The 11,315-nt window shown below is 46.1% G+C and overlaps 1 protein-coding gene and 1 long non-coding RNA gene across 2 annotated transcripts in view; both read right to left on the minus strand.

Annotated features, from left to right (window-relative positions):
* The window catches only part of PTPRN2 (protein tyrosine phosphatase receptor type N2), a 748,038-nt gene that overhangs the window by 687,411 nt on the left and 49,312 nt on the right, over positions 1 to 11,315 (minus strand). The window lies entirely within an intron of this gene.
* LOC121022986 (uncharacterized) lies at positions 3,247 to 4,504 on the minus strand. The gene is made up of 2 exons (XR_005787208.1): positions 4,137 to 4,504; positions 3,247 to 3,489 (listed from the first exon to the last, which is right to left on the minus strand). It is a non-coding gene; the product is annotated as an uncharacterized LOC121022986 (long non-coding RNA).

Raw genomic sequence — 11,315 nt, forward strand, 5'->3', positions numbered from 1 at the left:
GCACACATGTGCACACACAGACATACGCACACAACAGATAAATCAATGGTGTCAGGCTTCCAGATTAAGAAAATGAAACCATTAATCCCAAATAAACAGACAAAAATGTATACAGTTTGGGCCTAGTTGTTTTGTTTCTGTTTCTTTTCAGAGAATGAAGAAACAAAACACTAACTACTGATACATCTTCATTTCTGATAGAGAGGAGCCTACCAGTCCTGCTGAAACAGTGAGCACAAGCAGCTCAAGACAACCTCTACCCCCACCCCCACCCCCACTAACTTTGACCCAATTGGGTCAGAAGGAGACATGTGACTCAGTGGGTTAAGTCTGAAGCTTGGCCTGAGCCAATCAAATTAACAGATGGAGTTGACAACTCAGGCAACTGGGCATATGAAAATGGCTACTGGCCCTCACCACTCTCCCCCATCACCCACAGTGGTCTTACTAATGCTGGGGTGAATTTCTGTTCCTTGAAACAAATAAGAAAAAACAAAATCCTACCAAAGTCATCAGAGCAGCCAAACAACATTTGTTCGTGCCACACAGCAAGTGTGAGAGAAACCTAGCCAAAGGAAAACATAAGGAATGGGGATTTTTCCTACCATCATAATGGGATCTGACTTGTTGGCAAATAGTAGAGTGAAAGGAGGAATTCCATTCCAACAACTGGAAAAAAAGAATATGTATTCTGTTTTGCCAGAAAACTAAGATTGACCAATAAGATCAGACCACTAAAAAGACAACTATGTGTTTTCCTAGTGGCTTATAAGATAATCTGCTTTTTATGTATTTACTTTTATTTCTTACATTTCTGCAGCTTTCCAGAATCTTAAATAACCTGACTGAGGAAACTTTCTGGGTGGGTGTCTGGGATAAGCCCTACCCTCCACTCTACGAGGAAGCAGGCAGGGTCCCCCAAAGGCCCAGAAGAGGGTATTCATGGCAGCCTTCCTTACAACAGCCAGACACTGGGAACAACCTAAGCACAGCCCATTTCTCCATGGAACAGTACTCAGGAGCAAATGAACAAACATACGCCATGGGAGGTAAAGGATAACGCCAGTCACTGAGGTGGAGAGCAAACTCAATTACTGTGCCACCAACACCCCGCGATGCTATAGGGACATACACAACCTTAAGTGCACATCTCAGGGAATTCAAGGAGTGAGCTGACATGCATCTTGGTGAGAGAACACAGAAGGCTGGCTGGGAGGGGGGGTGCGCAGGGGGGGGCAGTGAGTCAGCATAGAAGGTTGGGGGGGTATGCAGGGGGGCGGTGAGTCGGCTCTTTCCCCAGTAAGCACCACCCACCCCAGGGACTTTGTGAAGGTGGAGCACCAGCAGCCGCAGGACCCACCTGGCGACCAGAGCATCACCTCTCCTACCCTTGTTCATCTTTGTTGGAGTGAACCCTGAAGGACTTTAAAACCCTACTTGTCTTCAGTTCTGATAAGGCCAGTGCTTGTCTGGACCACAGCTTTGGGTGACTGCTACCTGAACACATCCATTAATCTTGTGCTAGTTCCAATCTCTTCACCATGTCAACCGCTCAAGCACTCAACCCTTGGCCTTGAACTGACCTGGCCTCTGCAAGAGCAGACTGCCTACTTCGGGGAGCTGGAGGCCTATCCAGACAAGACGCTAATGCCGAGAGCCCCTTGGATCACCGAGTTTCCCTCCTCATTCTCTCCTCTTCTTTCAGAGGATCAGTCTTTTTTAAGCAGAGATCTGAGAGTCTGTTTGTTTCCCAAAATGGAGGAAAGAACAGGAAAGCAAACTATCCTCCTGTCACACCTCACAGGGCCCTTTGATCAGAGGGAAGCCAAGGAACAGCTATTCTCCACTTTGAAAGATAAAGCTGGAGGCCTGCACAGCAGCCCACACCTTGTCCTTGCAGGTGAAGAAAGTCTCTATAGGACTGGGCCTTCACTCTCTCCCCCTGCTCCTACCCACAAAGCTCCTGGATCTGCCATCACGGTGATCCTTACGGGGTCTCACACGTGCACGTTTACCTGCTTTTCAGTCTCTGAAATTTCTTCCAATTCTGAGAATAAGTCTGAACCCCCACTAACACCACAGATTTCGAGCCAAATGAATAAAGGGGGGAGGAGACCCTCTACAAATTGTTTTCTCTTATTTCTGAATGTAAAAGTAAAACCAAGAACCTCCCCAAATTGAAGGATACTCTGACCACAGGATTTCTCCGAGGTTTGGGTGTATGTATGAGACTCCTGATTCATTCCATCACTGAAATTCATTTTCAGGCAAACAGGGACACTCAGTTACAAGACAGCCCAAGTCTCCAGCGGGGGTTGCCTGGAACATAGTTATTCACGCTTCAGTGCTCATCTAACCCATAAATGACCATCTCCTCTTCTGCCGGCTTCATAAAGAGTTCACAAGAGGCACATAATGGTTGCCATGGGTGTTAATAGGCATCTTAAAGGCACATGATGGTGGGCCACCATGATTCCATGCAGTTTTGAGAAGCAAATGGTAAGTTCAGTCAGAGGAAGAGAGGGCTGGGTCAGCTGTGGGTTCTAGATGGGATTCTGTCCCTGTGCCACTACATTTAACATCTAAGAGACCGACTTTGCCATCTGTTAAATGAGAACAAAAATACCTCAGGGAGAAAAAAAAATTGCTCAAAGATGTTACAAAAATCTAATGAGATAACATATGTGAAAACACTCAGAAGTATAAAACCCAATGCAATCTCCTATTATTTAATGCTATTTCAGTTACAAAAGAGACAAGCAGGGTACTAATCCAGCAGGAACATCTCACAAGCTCAAGCCCTGGTAACAAAGTAAGGCAGTTTCCAAAACAACCCCCAACCAAGCCTAATCGCATGAAGTCGGCTGCAGTGAAAACCACCAGAGTCAGAGTGTGACAGAGACCGCTGGTCACCCACCCGTTAACTGCTGCTTGACACACAGACCTGCCTCCATGGAACCTGTGCTTCAAAAGTATTCACAGGTCAATGCTCCAGCAGGAGACGGCATCCCAGAAGTACCAAGGGCTCACCCCAAAGGCATGCCAGGGCCCTGAGAGATGAATGTCCACCTGTAGTGGCACCAAGCTGGCTAGAAATCAGCCCCCCTGCCCTCCTCAGAGCAGCGTGTTGGACACTTGCCAACAACACCGCTGGCTTAACCACTGCAGTTCGGCCTAACAGTCTCCCATACGCTAAAAAAAAGTAAGTTTGTTTTTTTTTAAATATGATCTTTAGGACTCAAGTTCAGTATAAAATTTTGCTTTAATGATAGTTTTTGGGCTTTTCAAAGTGGCACAACCACTGATACACATTATTCATCCAGGCTCTTGGTTGTGGCTGAAAATATCAATAGCTTCTGATCCCCAACACTAACTTCCTGTCTCCACCAATGCTTCCAGCAAAATGAATCAAAATTAAATCGGGATTTAGCAGATTTCTCTAAATATTGCAGCAATTCTTGACTCCGAGTCTTAGTAAGCGAGAAGCAACTGTGAAAATATGTTAAAACCTTAAAACCATTCCTGCCACAAACCAGTGCCCATTCTCCGAACAGACCCTCCCTGGAACAAGCTGCTTCCCTGTGTGGTCACCCCCGTGGCTGGCATGCATGAGCCCACCCCTGGAATGGCACCCTGGAACTGAGCTGGCCCATGGGAGAGCAGGCAGGGGCCCCGCAATCAGATACAGATGCACACACCCATGTCATCTCTACTCCCGCAAGCGCTGCTGCAGAATGGGAAAAGGCAGGACATTCTGGATGGCTTTCTGGTCACCATGGCAACTGGGCTCTGGGAGAGGAAGAGGAGGAAAGGCCTCCCAGCTCTGTGCGGTGATGGCTTCATAAACTGCAAAGCACATTCCCCAGACATGGGCATCTGAGAAGAGCACGGTTATATACTCAGATATTCAGGGCGGCTTGAACGCAGCTAATGAAATTGCCATCTTGGCTTCAAGAGATAGCCCGAGCCATCCGACCGTCTAACAGCTGACAGTTTCGATGTGGAAAAGAATGAACTATTGCTTTAAATATCAATTTTTAAAATCAGGTTGGCTGCAAGTATCATAAAAACAAACTGTTTTTAGCATTTGAAAGAAAAAGAAAAAACTGCAAAGCAAAAACTATTCCAATACAAACCTATTAGCATTTCTTGGTTCTGATATAATCAAATCTGCTTGGTTTGTCTCAATGAAGCACTGGACGATCCCGTACAATAGAACATCTCCTTCCTTCTATGCTGGTGGCATTCTTAGACACCAGGATCTAGAATGTGTAACACCAAAGTGACATCAGAGCATAGACAAATCAGCCAAGACTCGGGCCAGGAAGAAAGGCCAGGGTAGGTATGGGAGGCAGACACAGCTCCTCGGTCACCGTCTGCACAGAACATGGCAGTGTCACCCACTTACAGCTGACCATTCATTACAGCAAACCCTGAACCAAATGGAAGAGGCACAGTGCACCAAGAGACTCCATACATGGAATTTGCTCATCCATCAAAAAGGGGCGCCTGGGTGGCTCAGTCGGTTAGGCGACCGACTCTTGGTTTTGGCTCAGGTCATGATCTCGCAGTTTTGTGAATTTGAGCCCCGCATTGAGCTCTGTGCTGGCGGTGTGGGGCCTGCTTGGGATTCTCTCTTCCTCTCTCTCTGCCCCTACCCCACTCACACTGTCTTTGTTTCTCTCAAAAATAAATAAACTTTTAAAAATTAAAAAAATAACTGATTAAACTTTCAGAACAATGATGGGAAAGATGGATCCTGGACCCTGCAGAAAACACTATCTACAACTGGCATTTCTAGTTAACTTTCCCCCAAGAAACACGCTGAGTGGTTCTGGGTTTAGATATGCCATGGGAAACAGCAAATGAGTTTCATCGAGTAGATAATTAATTGCCCCATCCCACCTTCAAAATTTTAGATTGGAGTTAATTCAATGAATTAGTATATGAATCCAGAAACTGAGGACTAAAGGAAAAACATTATTTTAAGAGTGTCTCAGCAAATGTGCACATCCACTGTCCTCAAAGTCAGGAATCCATCTGGGAAATGGGGCAATTCCTCTTGCATTCACTTCCACTGTGAGGAGAGGTGGGCCTTCAAGATGGAGGTAAAAAGGCAAATCCACTGGGCAGGACGACATCTAAGAACAGTTAGGAAAGCAGGGTGTCGGGGCTCTGGGGAAAATGAGCTGCTTGGCTGGAGGAAGTGTCCTGTCAGAGAACAGTCCTAGAGAGAGGCCAGCTGAGCAAAGGCCAACCAGGTAGGATATTTAAACTGTACCCTATGCGGGCGCCTGGGTGGCTCAGTCGGTTGAGCCTCCGACTTTGGCTCAGGTCACAATCTCACCGTCTGTGGGTTCGAGCCCCGCATCGGGCTCTGTGCTGACAGCTCGAAGCCTGGAGCCTGCTTCGGATTCTGTGTCTCCCTCTCTCTCTGACCCTCCCCCATTCATGCTCTGTTTCTCTCTGTCTCAAAAATAAAAAATAAGCATTAAAAAAATTTTTTTTTAATGAAATAAAAAATAAACTGGACCCTGTGGATGGGCAGCATCCTCAGGGCTTCACAGCAGGGCAATGGTGAGTGCAACACGAAGCTGCAGCAGGCCACCTCTGTGCCCCTGGGAACGGGGCCAAGGAGCCATTCTAATATTAACGTGCAATTCCAAGGTACACTCAGCAGGGCCTATCTTGGTTCACAGTTAATTGACTCCAGCAGTGAGAACTAAAATACAGTCTAAGTGAGGGTCACGAGGCGGTCTGGCGGGGAAGAAGTCTGGGGATCAGAGACCTCAGAACCATAACATGCAGAAATACAACCTATAAGAGTCCACTCCCTTAGCATCCTGACTTGAGGGGAGAGGCAGCATGCCTAGGTTCTGAACCTACCTTTATCACCCCTGGGATTTGTATTACCGTTTATTCGGAACAAATATACTCATGTTGTTTCCCCATCATCAATTGTTTTGGTTATAAAGTCACACCCAATATGACTAAATTGGGATCACATCAGTGATGTTGTATATGTGGGTGTGCACGGGTATGCACACACATGTCCGTGAGTGTGTGCATGTGCGCAAATGGAGCTGAATCAGTTTTAATTCATCATTAAAGTGAAGGCTCAAAAGTGCATTTATTTCCTGTTAATATGCCAAATTAAACTTTGCTTCACACTGTTTAACTCAGTAATTAATTTCCATTCCCTTTTAAGTTTGATTAATTGGAATTTAGAGCGCAACAAGCCTCCTGGTCACGCCAAGTGATGTAATCCCACATCTCTGGGCTGTGGGTCTGCGTGTGGGGTGCTCGCTGCCCCTCTGTGAGGACAAGGGGGCATGATCCTGCTCAGAGAGCAGCCCTGGACAATAAAAATTGTTTCAACAATTAATTCACCGAGCACAATACAAAGAGGGCGAGTGTGCTACTTGCCGGATCTTTCTCATGAGGAAGCGCCTGGCACATTCTGTGCCTATGGGCATGGCAAATGGTCTGGGAGGGCACACCACTGGTAAGCACCAGTGCCTCTGGGTGTGGTGATGGCGGCAGAGTGAAGGGATGTGGAGGAAGTTCTTTGCCTTTGATTCTATGTTTCCAAAGTGTTCGATTTTAATGCGAATATGTCCGTGCACTATTTGTAGAATTTATTTTCGAAGCAACACATGATGAACAAGAAAAGCAGAGGAAGACCCCAGTGACTAACACTTTCTCTTTTTTCCATATCCTATTCCTTTTTTTTTTTTTTTTTTTAATTTACGTATTCTCAAGTTAGCTAACATACAATGTAGTCTTGGCTTCAGTAGATTCCTGTGATTCATCACATACATATAACACCCAGTGCCCATCACCTTAATGCCCATCACTCCTTTCCCAACCTCCCCAAACCCCCACCCCCTTCAACCCTCAGTTTGTCCTCTGTATTTAAGAGTCTCATGATTAACACTTTAGTTTTTTATACAATTAGACTTGGTACCATCTTCTTTTATCAAAATAATTCCAAAGTGGGCTAGAGTAACAATAATGCTCTATTTCTCACACTACGTGGTAGGCTCACTGGTGTGTACTTTCTTACGCTCACATTATTTGAGCATATTGAACATTATGTATAAAGATTTTAGAACAAGAAAGACAATGTGCTCAAATGGAAGAATTTTAGAATGAGCTATGGTGTTATCTTTGGGGTAATTTTTTGTGCGTACTTTATTATTTATTTCCAGATCTCATAGGTTATAGTTAGGAAAAATAAAACTTTTTATTTTAAAAATCCATTTAATAGATGTGAGTAGAAGCAGTGAGAACTTATACACTATGACTTAGTACAAAATTATGCCTTCCTGTTCCTTCCTTGATCTCTAACAATTTCCTTCATTCTGCCAACTATTACTGATGATTTCTGCATATCAGGTTAACATCCTAGCCCCAGAATACAAGGACATTCCCCAATCTCAGGAGCTTATGAGGAGTGGGTGAGCAAGGGCGCACACACTGCTGTTTAAGAAGAGAGGAGGAGCCGATTCTAAACCAACCAGGACTTCTGACAGAGGAGATTCTGGGTGTCACCACTGCAACATTCATGAAACGATATGTGTCAGCTAGAAAATTACAAATAGAGGACACATCTTTTATCTCTAATAAGTTTAATTTTTACAGGAGCTTCACACCATGACATCCTTGTCAAGCCCCCAGGAGTGCTTTAACCTGGCGGCATGTCTCTGGAACACCAGGGCACTAGAAAGTTCCGGAGACCATCACCATGTAGCCTGAGAGATAATTTTGCTTTACATTTTATGGATAATATGTGTACGGTGGCTCCTAAAACATTTGGTTCTAATTTTCTACTCTCCAAACAGCTATTCAGCTTTACACCAACACACATAAGTGTCTGAGTTGTTAAATGTGCCAAATTTTCTATTAAGCAAAACGAAACAAACAAAATCTTTTTTTTTTCCCACGCAAAAATCTTTGAAATCTCAAAGTGTCCTTTCTACACGTTTCTCAAAATGTAAATAGATTTAATAGCTCTGGTACTGTGAACCGCAGAAAGGGCACTTAGTGTCCACATACAACACTTGACGCTGTATCAGAAAGGGAGGATAGAATAGGTTTCAGCGTGTGGCACTGTCCCTCCCAGATCACAGACTTGTAGCACCTTGACCCACAGAAAACAGGGGCAGATACGGCCGCAGCCGCAGCACAGAAACCGTTTAGGACGAGGACTCGCCTTCGGGTCGCACATCAAATGAAAGCTCCCCGGGGAAAAAAAACATGAGCTTGGACAGGCAACCCTACTCTTCCCCTTCCCACCTCCACTCCTCAGGACTCAAAACAGACTCCAGCTCAGGTATAGAATACGGGAGGGCTGCCAGGAGGCACAGGCTGGCCCTGTAATGGGCAAGAAGAGTCACTTCTACCTATTTACACACTGCTCCCGCGCCGCCCCCCTCCCCCAATAAGTGAACCACACTCATCACACCCCTTCTTGGGCATTCCCCCTTCCTGTGACTCCCCAAACTGTAACTACCGGAATCCATGCTTACACCAGTTTACAATCTGGTCACAAGATGTAGGTAGGGTCCCTAAGCAGGTTATGGAAGTGCCTTTCTGCGAAAAACACAGTCAGTTCCAAGTCCTGCCAGGTCAGCCCTAGCCCTGACCAAGATCAGCTACCCCAACAAGGAGGGAGTGTGAGTGAGGGTTCACAACCTCCCGTGTGCCAATCCTTGGCCAAGACAGAGGAAGTACCGGAAGGCAGCGAGCGAGTGAGGCCAGGCCGACAGGGAACAGGACAGGTGAGTGTCCAAGAGTACTTTGTGGGTGGGAACCTAATGGCAGAGGCAAGAAGGAGGGTGGCCAGGCAAAGAGTGGTCTGGTTCCATAAATGGCCCCCATTCCACCAGCAATGCTCTCACAAATCCAGGGCACTTTCCTGAAGACAATGAGCTGGGCTGACTCAGGGAAAGGCACAGGGAACAGCAGGAAAGGATCACTCATTCAATGGTTACCACTCATCTCCAAGATGTCGACTTCCACGTCAGAATGCAGATTGTCAGGAAATCAGTAAATACTTCCTACATGCACATGATAACTGGCAGAAGAAAGGTAGTACTTGAAGACTCCTCAAAAATCTTCAATCCAGAAGAGAAGTTAAAACGCAAACCTCAGGGCGCCTGGGTGTTTCAGTCAGTTAAGCGTCTGACTTGGGCTTAGGTCACGATCTCCTAGTCCCTGGGCTCAAGCCCCACGTGGGGCTCTGTGTTGACAGCTCAGGGCCTGGAGCCCGCTTCTGATTCTGTGTCTCCCTCTCTCTGCCCCTCCCCCTCTCACACTCTGTCTCTCTCTCTCTCTCTCTCAAAAATAAGCACTAAAAAATTAAAAAATTAAATAAAAAATATAACACACAAACCTTGAAAAATACTCAAACATTGAGTGCCGTGAATAGGACAAACCATTTTTGGTGAGCAGTGGAAAGAAGGCAAGACCAGAGCACGAATGAGTGGGGAGGTGGGTAACTGGGGGAGGGGATGGGATCGGAGCAGTGCAGAGACGACAGAGAAATGAACAAGACAGAGGGAGGTCACCTTAAAGTAACCCTGAGGTTGGAGCCACCTGGTAAGTGACCTCAAACGCTCATGCTGGCTTCAGGAGTCTAACCTCATTCCATGGGAAGAGGGGCAGTTGAAGGTCTCAGGCTAGGAGACGACAGCTGCAGGGTGAGAGCAGAAAGGAGAGCAAGGCAGGCCACCCAGTCAGAGGAGAGTGAGGCAAACGAGGGGCACAGGCCACCGTGGGAATGGAAACCAGACCAACAGAAGACACTGCAGAGGAGAGCTGGCGGGAACAGGGGTTTCTATGCACAAGGTTCCCCAAGACTGGGGCGCACAAACAAGAAGGATGACTTAGAAAAGCAAACTCAAATAATTCTGGCCATTCAAGAAAAAACTGGTAAGTGTTCCAGAAGTGCCATCTTAAGGAAAGGATATTCCATCAATCTAGAACAGGTAATAGAAAAGAGAGTTTATGTGCAGCCATACAAGTAGCCTAACTATCAGGAAAACAGATTTCGAAATTCTGTTTTCAGTGGATTCGTGGATTCTTTTTTCAGTGGTCAAGTGTTTTCCTAAATGGAAAACAACCAATATCAGATATTCTGTCCTAAAAATAAGTTCCAAAGGTGTAATAATCAACTACTTTTTACATATGTAAAGAAAAAACGAAAGCAGAATTATAAGGATTTTTTAAAGATGATGCTTATGTCGGGAAGTGAGATGTTCACTTTCACGCATGCCATGGGGGCACGAATTAAGGCCACGTTGCAGAAATTGGTTCTCCAGCACGTCACATGCCTCAAAAGTCCCACAGCCCATGCTCCACTAATCTGATCTGTAAGAATATTTTATAGGAAAGTGATACAAAATACTAAATAAAACTTCAAGCACAAAGCTCTTTTCTGTTATGATATTTATATTCACTTAAACAATAGTGAACATAACTTAAATATTTAAAAAAAGATAGAAATGCCTTTATAAGGCTATGTTATACTCACATTTTGAACATTAGGGAGAGGTTGAAGAGGAAGTTTGCAAATGGTTTTAGGAGCATCAGAAAATGCAGGCGGTTGAATGCTACCTGAAAACTCAAGACACATAGCTGCAGACAGACTATGAAGACATTTGCACAAAATGGGGAGAGGGGAAAGCCACAGGCAGCACTGCTACACCATTAGCAGAGACCACCGTGAGCGGTGCCTGCTATCTTCCGGCTATTTTCCATTTTTCACACCTCTGACATGAGCAGATGCCCATTAAAGGCTGAGAAGTGAGACAGGGAGACTAACAAGGCCCAAAAGGAGGAAGGGGAGGACACAAGTCCAGGAGAGGCACAAAAGTGTGGGGTGAGCCTCAGGAGAGGCACCGAAGCTGAGCCTGTCAGAGCTGGGGCCCACCAACCGAGAGCACACAGGGGAAGAAGTGCAAGTTCACGTCCTCCGCTTGGAGAAGGTGGGAAAACAGAAAGAGGCGGTGAAACAGCAGCAAAGTCACTCTGCCTGTTCTGCTCTCTGGCCAGTCGGCTAAGGCTAAATCACACTGTGATGACGGCTCAGTCGACCCGTGCCAACACCGGATTTTCCTGCAGGTCTGCAGGTCTGCTGCAAGGGATGGAGCCCTCCCTCTGGGACCCGGCAAGACGAGTCTCCTGAGACATCACAGGCTGTGGCAAAAGTAACAGCCATGTGTGTAGTGGCTGCACCACCAGCACTCGCTGTTCACTCCCTACAGGGGACCACGGAAGGGCGCTCCTCCCTAGAGGGGACCACGGAAGGG

Source organism: Herpailurus yagouaroundi, unplaced genomic scaffold (assembly GCF_014898765.1).
Source record: "Herpailurus yagouaroundi ecotype Mexico unplaced genomic scaffold, PumYag 483, whole genome shotgun sequence".
In the NCBI taxonomy this organism is placed as follows: Eukaryota; Metazoa; Chordata; class Mammalia; order Carnivora; family Felidae; genus Herpailurus; species Herpailurus yagouaroundi.